The following is a 12,284-nucleotide window of genomic DNA, read 5'->3' as shown; positions in this document are numbered from 1 at the left end:
CCACCCCATACCAGCCGGTCGGCCACCCCATGGCCCGAAGGGGGTGGTCTGACCGCCCCCAACGGCCAAACTAAAAAAAATAAAAAAAGCCACCCCAGGCCAATGGTGGGTCCGGCCACCCCCTATAGGGTAGCTGGATACCCCTTAGTTTTTTTAAAATAGTTTTTACTTTTTTATTATTTTAATTTTTAATTATTTTTTAAGTATAAATAATATTTTATTATTATTTATATTAATAGGACAGATGTCCCATTCTTGACCATTAACTGGATATTCTCCAGTCCATTTTGGACTGGAGAGGATCCTATTTCTGTCTAGTGTGCATGTTAGCTAAGACGATTCATTAATGACATATTCGCACAACTACTTTAAAAATCCAGAAGATTATGACAAATAATTAACTATATATTAACAAACAAATTAACAAAAAAACGAGTTGACCCGTGCACTGTAACGTTACACTTCCTGTGATACCCCAAAAACTTAATCCCATTTGGGAAGGTGAATTGTCCACTCTAAATTAGTAGATTATAAAAGCACTCATGGGTTCCAAGATTCACGTTGATTATGTTAGATCTCAAAAATTGGCTTCATTCAGTGATCAAAACATAGGTTTTAAAACGTTTCAACACCTTTGTGTTTTGGTGTAAAAGTTTAAGTCTTTGTATGTAATTTATAAATCTGATATACATGTACCGTCACCTAGCCGTGCTAACGAATTTCGCGAAAAGACTTCATCATTCAACCAAAGAGAACTGTCATCTGATGTGTCACCAGGTCGTGCTTATGCTGGCTATTCCAGTCAACTCCCAAAAGCACTGTCACCTGAAGCATCAGCTAGCCTTACGTGCTTATGCTGATGGACGTGAGACTTCCAGAGAGCTTCATGTCCTAAGCCGTCACTTGATCGATCGTGCTTATGCTGAGAATTCTAAAGGATTTCTAGAGAGCACTGTCACCTGAATCGTCCTTATGCCCCTGGGTTTTTCAAAAGACTTGGTAATGAAACCCTAGTAGCGTCCTTACGGTTTTAAGGTCATCCTTACACTGCGACATCTGTTGCACTATGTTGAAGACATTTTTGAGTGTTTTTTCTTCATCCCATGAATACTTAAGGATGCTCTATCTCTAAGGTTAAGCATATATATTAAGATCAACCACATTCTAGAACCTTTGTAGAGGTTGCTTTTGCTTCACCATTGTTGAGCTAAGAATTTAAAGTTTCTTTATGAAAAGTCATTTTTGTGGGACTTAACACCCATGACTGTATTTTATAAACAACTAATTAACTATGTGGGTTACTTATATTTCCAATATGAGATCAGGTGTTACAAACTCCCCCTTCCCCTACTCCCCCTTAAAACCCGGCCCTCAAGTCCTTGTTAGAGTCACATCATGCGGTGTTAACAATAACGCATGGCAGTATTAGATGGCTCTGATATCATTTGTAACAACCCAAAGAGAAGTGCTAGCCACATATGCATTATCACCTCAATAAAATCTAATTTCACCTAATGAGTAAGCAGTGTGAGATTCAGTACTTATAACTGTCCTTTATAAACCATCACTCTTTGTGGACTACTCATCTTCCTAATGTGGGAACAGAGTGTTACATGGTATATATATCTTTGTTTTTCAAGCCAAGTATGCCAAAGACTTTGTAAAAAAGTTTGGGTTGGATGGGAAGAGCCATATCCGAACTCTCTCTCTCTCTCTTTCTCACTCTAGGGCTGCTAGTAGCGAGCAAAAGTAGCATGGATTAGGGCTCCTTAGGGTTCTACACAATATTTCTAAATAGTCTAGCTTTGTGTCTGTTTATGTTGGTTTAGTGAGCTTCTTTGTGTTTGTTTTGACTTATCTGGTTTTTTCGAGCAATTCAGGTTTGGGATGTTATGTGGTGTTGGGCCTCCAAATATGGGGATCTTGCTTGGGTTGAAAAAACGGCTGACAAAGGGAAGGATACGGAAAATTCAAATTCAAAATCTGCGGAGGTTAAGGAGCAAAAGTCCAGGCCTGAATCTGGGGGATTTTTATTTGGACATTTTAACTCCAAAAAAACAGCAGAGGGTAGTGATTTGGAAGGTGCAAAAAAGGATGAGGCAGTGGACAAAAGGGGTGGCCCAGGGGGAGTCTCTAGAAATGCACGTGGCATTCATAAGATTGGACAGAGGGTGCATGAGCCATTGGGCCAGGCTGGTCCAAAAGTGGCTGAAATTGCTTCTATTTTAGCACAGCATTTCAAGGCCTACGAAGATGAACCTCCAACAAAGAAAAGGCAGCATGATGAAGCGGCGAGAGAGATGGTCGATGGTTTGGTCTGTATGGCTGTTGATAATGCAAGCCTGGATAAAGAGACGAAGGAGGCGGACTTTGCTTCGAACTCTGAAAACTGTAACACTAAAATGGCGACTGCTGGCGAACAGCCCCGCTGCCCATTATGAGTCTTTTAAGTTGGAACTGTCGGGGGCTTGGGAACCCCCAGGCAGTTCGAGACCTTTGCCGTTTGGTGAGGGAGAAGAAGCCCAAATTGGTTTTCTTAATGGAAACCAAGTTACCATCACATCGGATGGAGGCTATAAAAGTCAAGACTGGTTTTGGTAGCATCTTTGTTGTAGACAGTGTGGGGCGTAGTGGCGGACTAGCGTTAATGTGGAGTGAGGAAATCACTGTGGACATTCAGAATTATAGCCACCACCACGTTAATGCAAAGGTTCTAACGGAAGCTAATGGGAAACCATGGATATTTACGGGGTTTTATGGGCAGCCGAATGTAGGGAAGCGACATGAAGCGTGGAATCTTCTTCACCACCTACATTCGCTATCCTTGGCATCTTGGCTTTGTGTCGGTGATTTTAATGAAATCACTAAGGACTCCGAAAAATTTAGGGGAACCCAAAAACCAAGATGGCAAATGAGAGAATTTTGTGAAACCTTAAGTCATTGTCAATTGCACGACCTTGGCTACACAGGAGCTCAATGTACTTGGTGCAATATGCGGTAAGGAGGGGATTTTGTAATAGAAAGATTGGATAGGGCCTTGGCAACAAAGGAGTGGAAGGAAGAGTATCCAGTGAGGGTGGTGGAGGTCTTAGCCAATCGTAGCTCTGATCATACTCCTTTGTTCATCAAATTCAGTAAGCCTTTAAGGAGGAATCGGTACTGGCACAAGACTTTCTGATTTGAGGCGGTGTGGAATGGGAAGGAGAAGCCCACAACAATAATTCAACAAGTCTGGAGGGCAGTGAATAGAGGGACCACTGCATGGCAGAGGATGAGGCAAAAGTTGTCACGTAGCAAAGCTGAATTGACGAAGTGGGCTATGGGAAACAGCAGGCCGGTGAAGGGACTTATTAAGTTAAAAACATGAGAAATAGCCCAAATACAGTCGAAGGAAGGGATCTTGAATGTACAAAAATTGGGGCTGCTCCAACAAGAAGTTAATACCTTAATTGCCCAGTATGAGCTTTATCTACGGCAACGGGCAAAAATGGAGTGGTTGAAGGCGGGGGATAGAAACTCCAAATTTTTCCATGCATGTATCAATCAACGTAGACGAGCTAATAAAATTAATTTTATTTTTGATGAAGCAGGTTCACTACATTCATCTCTGGAGGAAATAGAAGAGGTGTTTATTGATTATTATGAGGGACTTTTTACGACATCCAACCCAAGTGGTATAGCACAGTGTCTTGATTGTCTGGCAAGGTGGGTAACCCCAAAGATGAATGGGCAATTGAGAGGCGAACTCACCATTGATGAAATTAGAGCAGCGGTTCAGCAAATGGCACCTCTAAAGTCACCGGGTCCGGATGGATTCCCAGTGTGCTTTTATCAACAGAATTGGATGGAGGTGGGTAATGAGGTATGTTCTGCTGTTTTGGATTTCTTTGCGACTGGGAAATTGGATACGACTATAAACCATACTCATATAGCCTTAATTCCAAAAACCAAAAATTCGACCCGGGTGACGGAATTTCGGCCTATTAGCCTTTGCAATGTGACAAAATAGTGTCCAAAGTATTGGCTAATAGGTTGAAAAGTATTCTTCCTTTCATTATTTTCAGCAATCAGAGTGCATTAATTCCAGGGAGGTTAATTTCTGATAACATATTGGTGGCATACGAGACTTTACACACTATGCACTCGCGTATGTGGGGTAAGGAGGGATATATGGCCATCAAACTGGATATGAGTAAGGCTTATGACAGGGTGGAATGACCCTTTTTGAAAGAAGCGATGCTACGGATGGGTTTTGACCCTAGGTGGGTAGCTTTGATTATGGAATGTATTACTACGGTCACTTATTCGATTCTTGTCAATGGACAGCCAGTGGGACATATTCGCCATACTAGAGGATTACGACAAGGGGACCCTCTTTCCCCTTATTTGTTTCTCCTCTGTGCAGAAGTTCTGAGTTCCCAATTTCAGTTAGCTGAGTGAAGGGGGTTACTTCGAGGTGTTCCTACATCTTAGAGAGGGCCTCGATTAAATCACTTATTTTTTGCTGATGATAGCCTATTGTTTTGTAAGGCTTCTGTGACTGAATGGCAGGTGTTGACTGGGTGTTTGATGCTTATGAAAGGGCTTCCGGGCAGAGACTCAATAAAGACAAGACATCGGTTTTCTTTAGCCGAAATACTAGCTCAGGATCACGCACGGAGCTGTTGCAATTGGTAGGGATTCCGGCCTCCAAACGGTATGATCATTACTTGGGTTTACCAGCTCTAGCTGCTAAATCCCGAGTTAGTGAATTTCGAAATATTACTGATAGAGTCAAAAAGCGAATAAATGATTGAAAGAATAAATTTCTCTCCCAGGCGGGAAAGGAGGTGTTGTTGAAAGCCGTGATCCAGGCTATACCAACTTATTGTATGAGTGCATTTTTATTGCCTAAGGAATTGTGTCGGGAAATTAACTCCTCTATGCAGAAATTCCGATGGGGACACAAGGAAAATGAGAGGAAAATACACTGAATGAGTTGGGAGAAATTGGGCTTAGCAAAGACACAAAGAGGTATGGGTTTTCGTGACCTTCTTTCTTTTAATAAGGCCCTCCTTGCAAAGCAAGGATGGAGACTTGTGCAAGACCCCAACAGCTTGGTATGGAGGATTTTTAAAGCAAAATATTACCATGGAGGCTCTTTTTTGGAAGCCAAAAAGGGGAGCCGTCCATCGTTCGCTTGGCGGAGTTTGCTGGCTGCCCGGGAACTTCTAAAGGAAAGGTTGCAATGGCGAGTGGGGAACGGACCGTTAATAAATATTCGGAGAGACAAATGGATACCTCGGCCGACATCGTTTGCAATACAATCCCCTTGCTCACAATTGTCAAATGAAGCAAAGGTTGAGGAGTTAATTGATGTCCGAACAAGGAGTTGGAATGTTCCCTTTATTGAGACTAATTTTATTGCAGTTGAAGAAGCACTAATCTGTAAGTTACCTCTAAGTATGGGCAGCCTGATCGTCTTTTTTGGAGAGCTACCACGACTGGTGTTTTTACGGTGCGGAGTGCTTACCATATGGAAAAGGAGAGGCAGGCTAGGCGGTATGGAGAAGGCTCTGTTCCATCAGGTCCAAACCCTTTATGGAAAACCATATAGGGATTGGCGATTCCCAACTCAGCTAAGGTTTTTGTATGGAAGGCGTGTTAGAACATTTTGCCAACCAAAGAAAATCTTCTCAAGCGGGAGGTGATTAAGGAAGATAGCTGCATTTTCTGCAAGAAGGAGACGGAAACAGCTTGCCATATTTTATGGGAGTGCCCTTCAGCCGTTGATGTTTGGAGTGCAAGTGGGCGTCGAATGGAGGCTCTTATCGCTCGTTGCCCCAAGGATGAACTCAATTTGGCGGTGTTGATTGCACAACAGATATGGGCTCGTCGAAATGAGGTGGTGCATGGGGGGGGTTTTATCCACCCAAATCGTTTGGTCCGTGAAGCGTCTGAGACATTGCACTTCTTTTCTACACCAATGGAGGAAGGCAATGTAGGCTTGAACACAATTCTTCAAGAAGCTTCAATGAAATGGGAAAAACCTCCATTTGGGGGGTATAAGGTGAATTGGGATGTGGCCATTGATCATAACCTACAGTGTATGGGCTTTGGAGCAATAATAAGGGATTACAATTGATAAGTGCCAAATATTGCATATTTGGACCCCTTTATTTACATTAGTTAATCCTTTAGCTGTGTCGTTATTTAATATTTTGTGTTAGTTTTGTATTTTTAGTGTTTTGTAGGTCATTGAAGAAAAACTGCAGCTTTAAAGGAAAAAATGCGAAGTTTGGAGGAAAGCATACTTTGAGAAGACCTAGATTGTGTGGTTAAGTCTAACCAAATCCAAGAAAAAGTTAAATCAGATTCAAGTTCAGATTGAATAAGATTTTGGATCGGATTCAAATTCAGATTCTGCACATATCTTAGTATTTTGACCATAACTCTCCGTTCAAATATCGGATTGAAGTGATTCAAACGGCATTGGAAAGCTAGCTCAAAATACTACAATTTGTTGTGAAATAGGATTTTCGCAATTCGTACAGTTACTATGTCAAAATTGCCCCGCAATTAAAGGACACAAATCTGGACGAATCCTATTCCGATTTCAGACTTCTATTTTGACTGGGAGACAGACCTCCGAATTATCTAAGTTTACTTGGGCTTCTAGGACTTTCCTAAGCTTATAAATAGACTTCTTTGCATTCAAGAAAATATACACAATCCCAGAGAGCAAAATTCTTTTGTTTAGTTTTTCTTTAGGTTTAGGTTTAAGTTTAGATTTTATTTTTATGTGGAGCTAAATTTCCAACTAAGGTTGGGGATGAAGCCTCACCGATGAAGAACATCAATACTTTTATGTAAGTTTTTATTATTATGATTTTATTGGGTTTTATATTTCAATTGTTTTACTTCTAATCAATTGTATGGAGTGATTCTTGGATATCTCTTGTGATTCAAGGATACATTTGATGATTTGAGATAATTTCATATGATTGATTGCTTGGCTTTTAACTCATAAAAATTGGATATCCCTTGTGATTTGTTCTACGGATACATCTGGTGTTTCAATTTAATTTGGATTCCTTTTGTGATTTGGTCAATGAATGGATACATGGGATGGTTTTGATTAATTCTTTGAAGTATAGTAAAACATATCTATGATTTAATTTGTGAGAACTTCGGATTAATATTGATGAACATAAAGTATGTTGTTATGATTTGGTGAGTGTGAATTCCCAAACCTTAGTACCTTTATCCTTAGATTTACTTATTTTATTTAGTTTATGTTTATCCTTTAATTTTCAAAACTCAAAAATCAAAACCCTTTTGGAACTAGATTAGGATTTAATTAGTTTAGATATAAATTGCTCTTTCAAAAATACAATTCTCTGTGGGATCGACCTCGCACTTGCAATCCATTAAACTACAATCGATTCGTGCACTTGCGAGTTAAATAAATTTGCACAACAACAATGGAAGTGTATGTGCAGCAAAATATATAAAAGTTGAAGGCATCGAGGAACCAGTGGTGGGAGAAGCTCAGGCTGCAGTAGAATTCAGTAGGGAATTAGGATACCAAGATGTTATTCTGGAGGGTGATTCCCTACAAGTGGTGCAAGCTTTAAAGGAGGAAGGAATAAATTGGAGATCCTATGGGCAGATTGTTGATGATGCCAGGGTCCTTCTCGGTACATGTAGGAGCTGGATGGTTCACCACGTGAGGCGAGGAGCAAACCAAGTGGCCTACAGTCTGGCCAAAGAGAGCCTGCGGCACTTGTCAGATCAAATTTGGCTCCATGCCTTGCCGGATTGTCTTTTTCATTTACTACCTTTAGAGCTTCATGCTCTTGTAATTTAGAACCTTGGGTTCTAGATGTTTATCCATTTTCCAGAAAAGTAATGAAAGATATCTTTTCTTCCAAAAAAAAAAAAAAAAAAACTCATGTCTCTCTTTATACGGCAACAAGGTTTCAAAATTCTTTCTTATAGAAGTTGACAGTTGTACAAAGTTTATTTGATCAGTTCAATGGAAATATATGTGACTCCGAACTATGATTTAAGGCATGAGATATTTGAAATGAATGTATCTTTGTGCTTTTATGTATAAATTTTTAGCAATTGTGAATTGATGATCTTTAGTTTGTTTCTTGAGAATTTTTTTTGTACCAAACACCTTTTTAAATTAGAGATTAGGTAGAGATGAATATGTTTCCGTTTTGTTTTGTGAAATTTTTTGTTCAACTTTTTTTTTTTTTGTGTATTCAGCTATTCTTCATTTGAATGTTTTTTTTTTTTTTTTCATTTGCTTTTTTGAATGTTCAGAATTATGAGTTTTATTTGTATTAAAATATAATAGGTATTACACCAAAAATATTAAAATTTTATGCTAATTTTATATTAATACTTTGATAATCAAAATTCATGGTTTCTTGCCCCCTTTTTTTTTTTTAATGCTTTTCATTTTAAACTACACATATGGGGACGAATTTAGGTTGTTTTAATTTATTTTTTAGATTAAGGGAAGATTGAAATGATTTATTTGATTGCATTAAATATTGAGTGAAAGATTTTGTTATTTTTGTATTCATAAAAAAAAAAAAAAAGATTTGTTATTTTGCTTTGTATTATTTTTTAATTGTCCAGAATTTTATGAATTTTATTTGTATTGAAATATAATAAGTATTACACAAAAACCTATTGAGTTTAGGGTTACTCTCAGTTTTGCTACCATTCTCAATATATTGTTATAGGGCTTATAGTTACTCTTTCCTTATTTTCTGTTCAAATTTATATATTATTTTTCATTCAAATTTCTTATTGTTCTTTTGTAAATTTAATTGACTTTGTTGTTCATTATGTTTTTTTGTGTTCCAATATATATTCCTTTTACAATTTTTTATCTCTTTCTATGATGAAAGAAATAAAACTACTCATATGAGAATAAATATTTTAATATGTTTTATGGGTGTTATGATTTAAGGGTCTTACGTTTTAACTCATTTCAGCTGGTTTTAAATTACACATATGAAAATTTTTTAATATGTTTTCATTTATATGGATTAAAACTAAAATTATATATGGTTCTTATGATAGTATATTTTTATGTGATTTATATATTCATGCAAACTTATGTGTAATTGTGTCACTATGTTCAACAATATACTATTGAATAACCTTTTGTATTTTTGTATTTTTGTATTTTTTATTGAAATAGGCATGATAGATTTTTTACACAATTTTTTTCACCGAAGATGTGTTTTAAGTTTTAAAATCAAATTATAATGAATAATTTCGCGCATAGCGCGGGTTCTAAGCTAGTATATATATAAAAGCCGAGTTTTGGCGTAGAGAATGTTTAGAATTGCGACACATATCCATGTTTTTAATATCTGAACCCTTTTTTTTATTTTTACCTCCGGTCATTAATTAGCGTAATTAATTGTGTTGATTATATTTTAAGAGTTTTCCATACATAAATTATTCAATAAATTAAGTATTATTAATGTCCGAATCAAATAAGGAATCAAATAATATAAATGAAATTATAACCTTTTTTTTTTTTTTTTTACACCAACAATATTTTGTTTAAATTTTAAATTTTTTTACTCATAATTTTTAATAATTAAACCGTGCAAATATTGAAAGGGTTTTTCATTTTTCTATTTTTTTTAATGAATTAAGTGTACGATTTTTCTTTAATTAATTCATTTCGACCTTTCTTTTTATTAACTCACGTGTCCATGTTTTTTTCAAAAAAAAATTTAAAATTTTTACTCATAATTTTTAATAATTGAACCATGCAAATATTGAAAAGGGTTTTTCCTTTTTCTATTTTTTTAATGAATTAAGTGTACGATTTTTCCTTAATTAATTCATTTTGACATTTCTTTTTATTAACTCATGTTTATCTCTCTCACCCTAAATCACGATTTTTTTTGTTTTAATAAATTAAGTGTCTTAATGCATTAATATCTCTCCCTTTATTAAAACACAATTCACTATAAAATAAAAAATAAAAAATACAAGGTTCACAAACGTTTGGAATATAGGCGCTATAATAAAACGTCCCTATAAGGGGACGTTTTAATGTGTTAATGACCCGAAATAAAATTAACAATGCTTGCCCAGGAAAACGCCCCCTTAAAAAGAGGCGTTCCAATAAGGCACGCCCTAATTTAATTAATTTGGGGCGCCCGATATCCAGGCGTCCTTAATTCGGGACACTTGGTTGACAAGCGCTCGTAATTAAGGAAGCCTGGTTGGCAAGCGCCACAAATTAAGGGCGCTTCTGGAAAGGCGCCCTTAATTAGGGGCGCATGGTTTGTCAACCGCCCTTAAATAAGGCCGCTTCTAGCCAGGGGTCCATAATTTGGGGTGCTTGCTATCTAGGCGCCCCTTAATTAGGGGCGCCTGAATGGAAAGCGCCCTGAATTAAGGACGCTTAGTTTCAAACACCATGAAATAATTTAGGGGGATCGAGCACCCACCAAGCCCACCTAACCTATAACCATGCCCTAACCCTAACATTTCCAACCAGCCTAGTCCACCTAACCTAAACCCAAGCCCAAGCTCACCTTTTTTGCCGGCAGTGCCAATTAATCAGCCGAGTTCAGTGATGGCGATACCTAGACCTGTGCATGGTTTGCAAGGGTTGTAGATATTTGATATGACATTGTTTTGCATTACATAATTAATTCTGGTTTGATTTGTAGAGTGCGGTGTTGGTATTGTCTTTCAAAATCAACCAAAAGAGTCTTCCAAAAATATCCACTCCATTCGGCCATCCATAACCAAAATCAAACAACAAAAAGCTATATATAGCTGCTACTCTATTCGGCTATTCACCCAGAAAAACACTACTAGAACTTCATCGAACAAACAAACACTAGAACTTCATCAAACAAACACCCATTCGACTCCTCCAAAAGATCACAACAAATCCTGTCAAACCAAGCACACAATCAGCCACTCACACACAAAATCCGCAAAGAACAACAAAAATCAACTACAAATCTCATCCCCATTCGGCTATTCACCCAAAAAAATACATGAAAATAGAGAAATCAAACCTAATTATGCCAAATACAACCATATATCTAAAATGAAGAGAAAGATTTCATATAACAAATATAAGGCAAACCAGGGTTGATTTCATATGGGAAATGCCTGGGCACCGAGGCGTGAGAGAGAAAGGGAGATGATGATCGATGAGAGGGTTTCTCGGTGGAGGGAGAGATCGAGCTCGATCTGGTGGACCGGTTTCTACTAGAGGAGATGCGTGGGGACTGGATGCCGGAGATAGAGAGATAGGAACTGGAGATGGAGATGGGGACTAGCAGGGAGGAGAGGGAAAATATAGAGGGGGTGGGTTTGCCGGCGGAGGGGGAGAGCTCGATCTGGGGGAGATGTGTGGGGACTGGGCGCTAGAGATAGAGATATGGGAACCGGAGATGGAGATGGGGATTGGCAGGGTGGGAGAGGGAAAATATTGAGCAGGTGGGTTTGCCAGCGGAAGGGGAGAGCTCGATCTAGTGGAGACTAGGCCTTGGAAGAGATGGGAATGGGAGATGGAGACGGGAATAGCAGCTTGGGGGAGAGGGAAAATATTGAGGGGTGGGAAACACTGGGCATGAGAGGTGCGCGCTTGATCCCCCTAAATTATTTCAGGGCGTTTGAAACGAAGCGTCCTTAATTCGGGGCACTTTTCATTCGGGCGCCCCTAATTAAGGACGCTTGTCCAAAAGCGCCCTTAATTTGGGGCGATTGCCAACCAGGCGTCTTTAATTACGGGCGCTTGTCAACCAAGTGCCTCAAAATAAAGACGCCTGGATATCGAGCGCCCCAAATTGAATAAATTAGGGCGTGCCTTATTGGAATGCCCCCTTTTAAGGAGGCGTTTTTCTGTGCAAGCGTTGTTTATTTTATTTCGGGTCATTTACACATTAAAACATCCCCTTATAGGGTCGTTTTATTAAAGCGCCCCTATTCCAAACGTTAGTAAACCTTCTTTTTTTTTTTTTTGTAATGAATTGTGTTTTAATAAAGGGAGAGATATTAATGCATTACGACACTTAATTTATTAAAAAAGAAAATCATGATTTAGGGTGAGAGAGATAAACATGAGTTAATAAAAAGAAATGTCAAAAGGAATTAATTAAGGAAAAATCGTACACTTAATTCATTAAAAAAAATAGAAAAGGAAAAACCCTTTCAATATTTGCACGGTTCAATTATTAAAAATTATGAGTAAAAAAATTTAATTTTTTTTTGAAAAAATGGACACGTGAGTTAAT

Source organism: Corylus avellana, chromosome ca6 (genome assembly GCF_901000735.1).
Source record: "Corylus avellana chromosome ca6, CavTom2PMs-1.0".
In the NCBI taxonomy this organism is placed as follows: domain Eukaryota; kingdom Viridiplantae; phylum Streptophyta; class Magnoliopsida; order Fagales; family Betulaceae; genus Corylus; species Corylus avellana.
The sequence above is the reverse complement of the archived record's forward strand: the minus strand, read 5'-3'. Positions refer to the sequence as shown.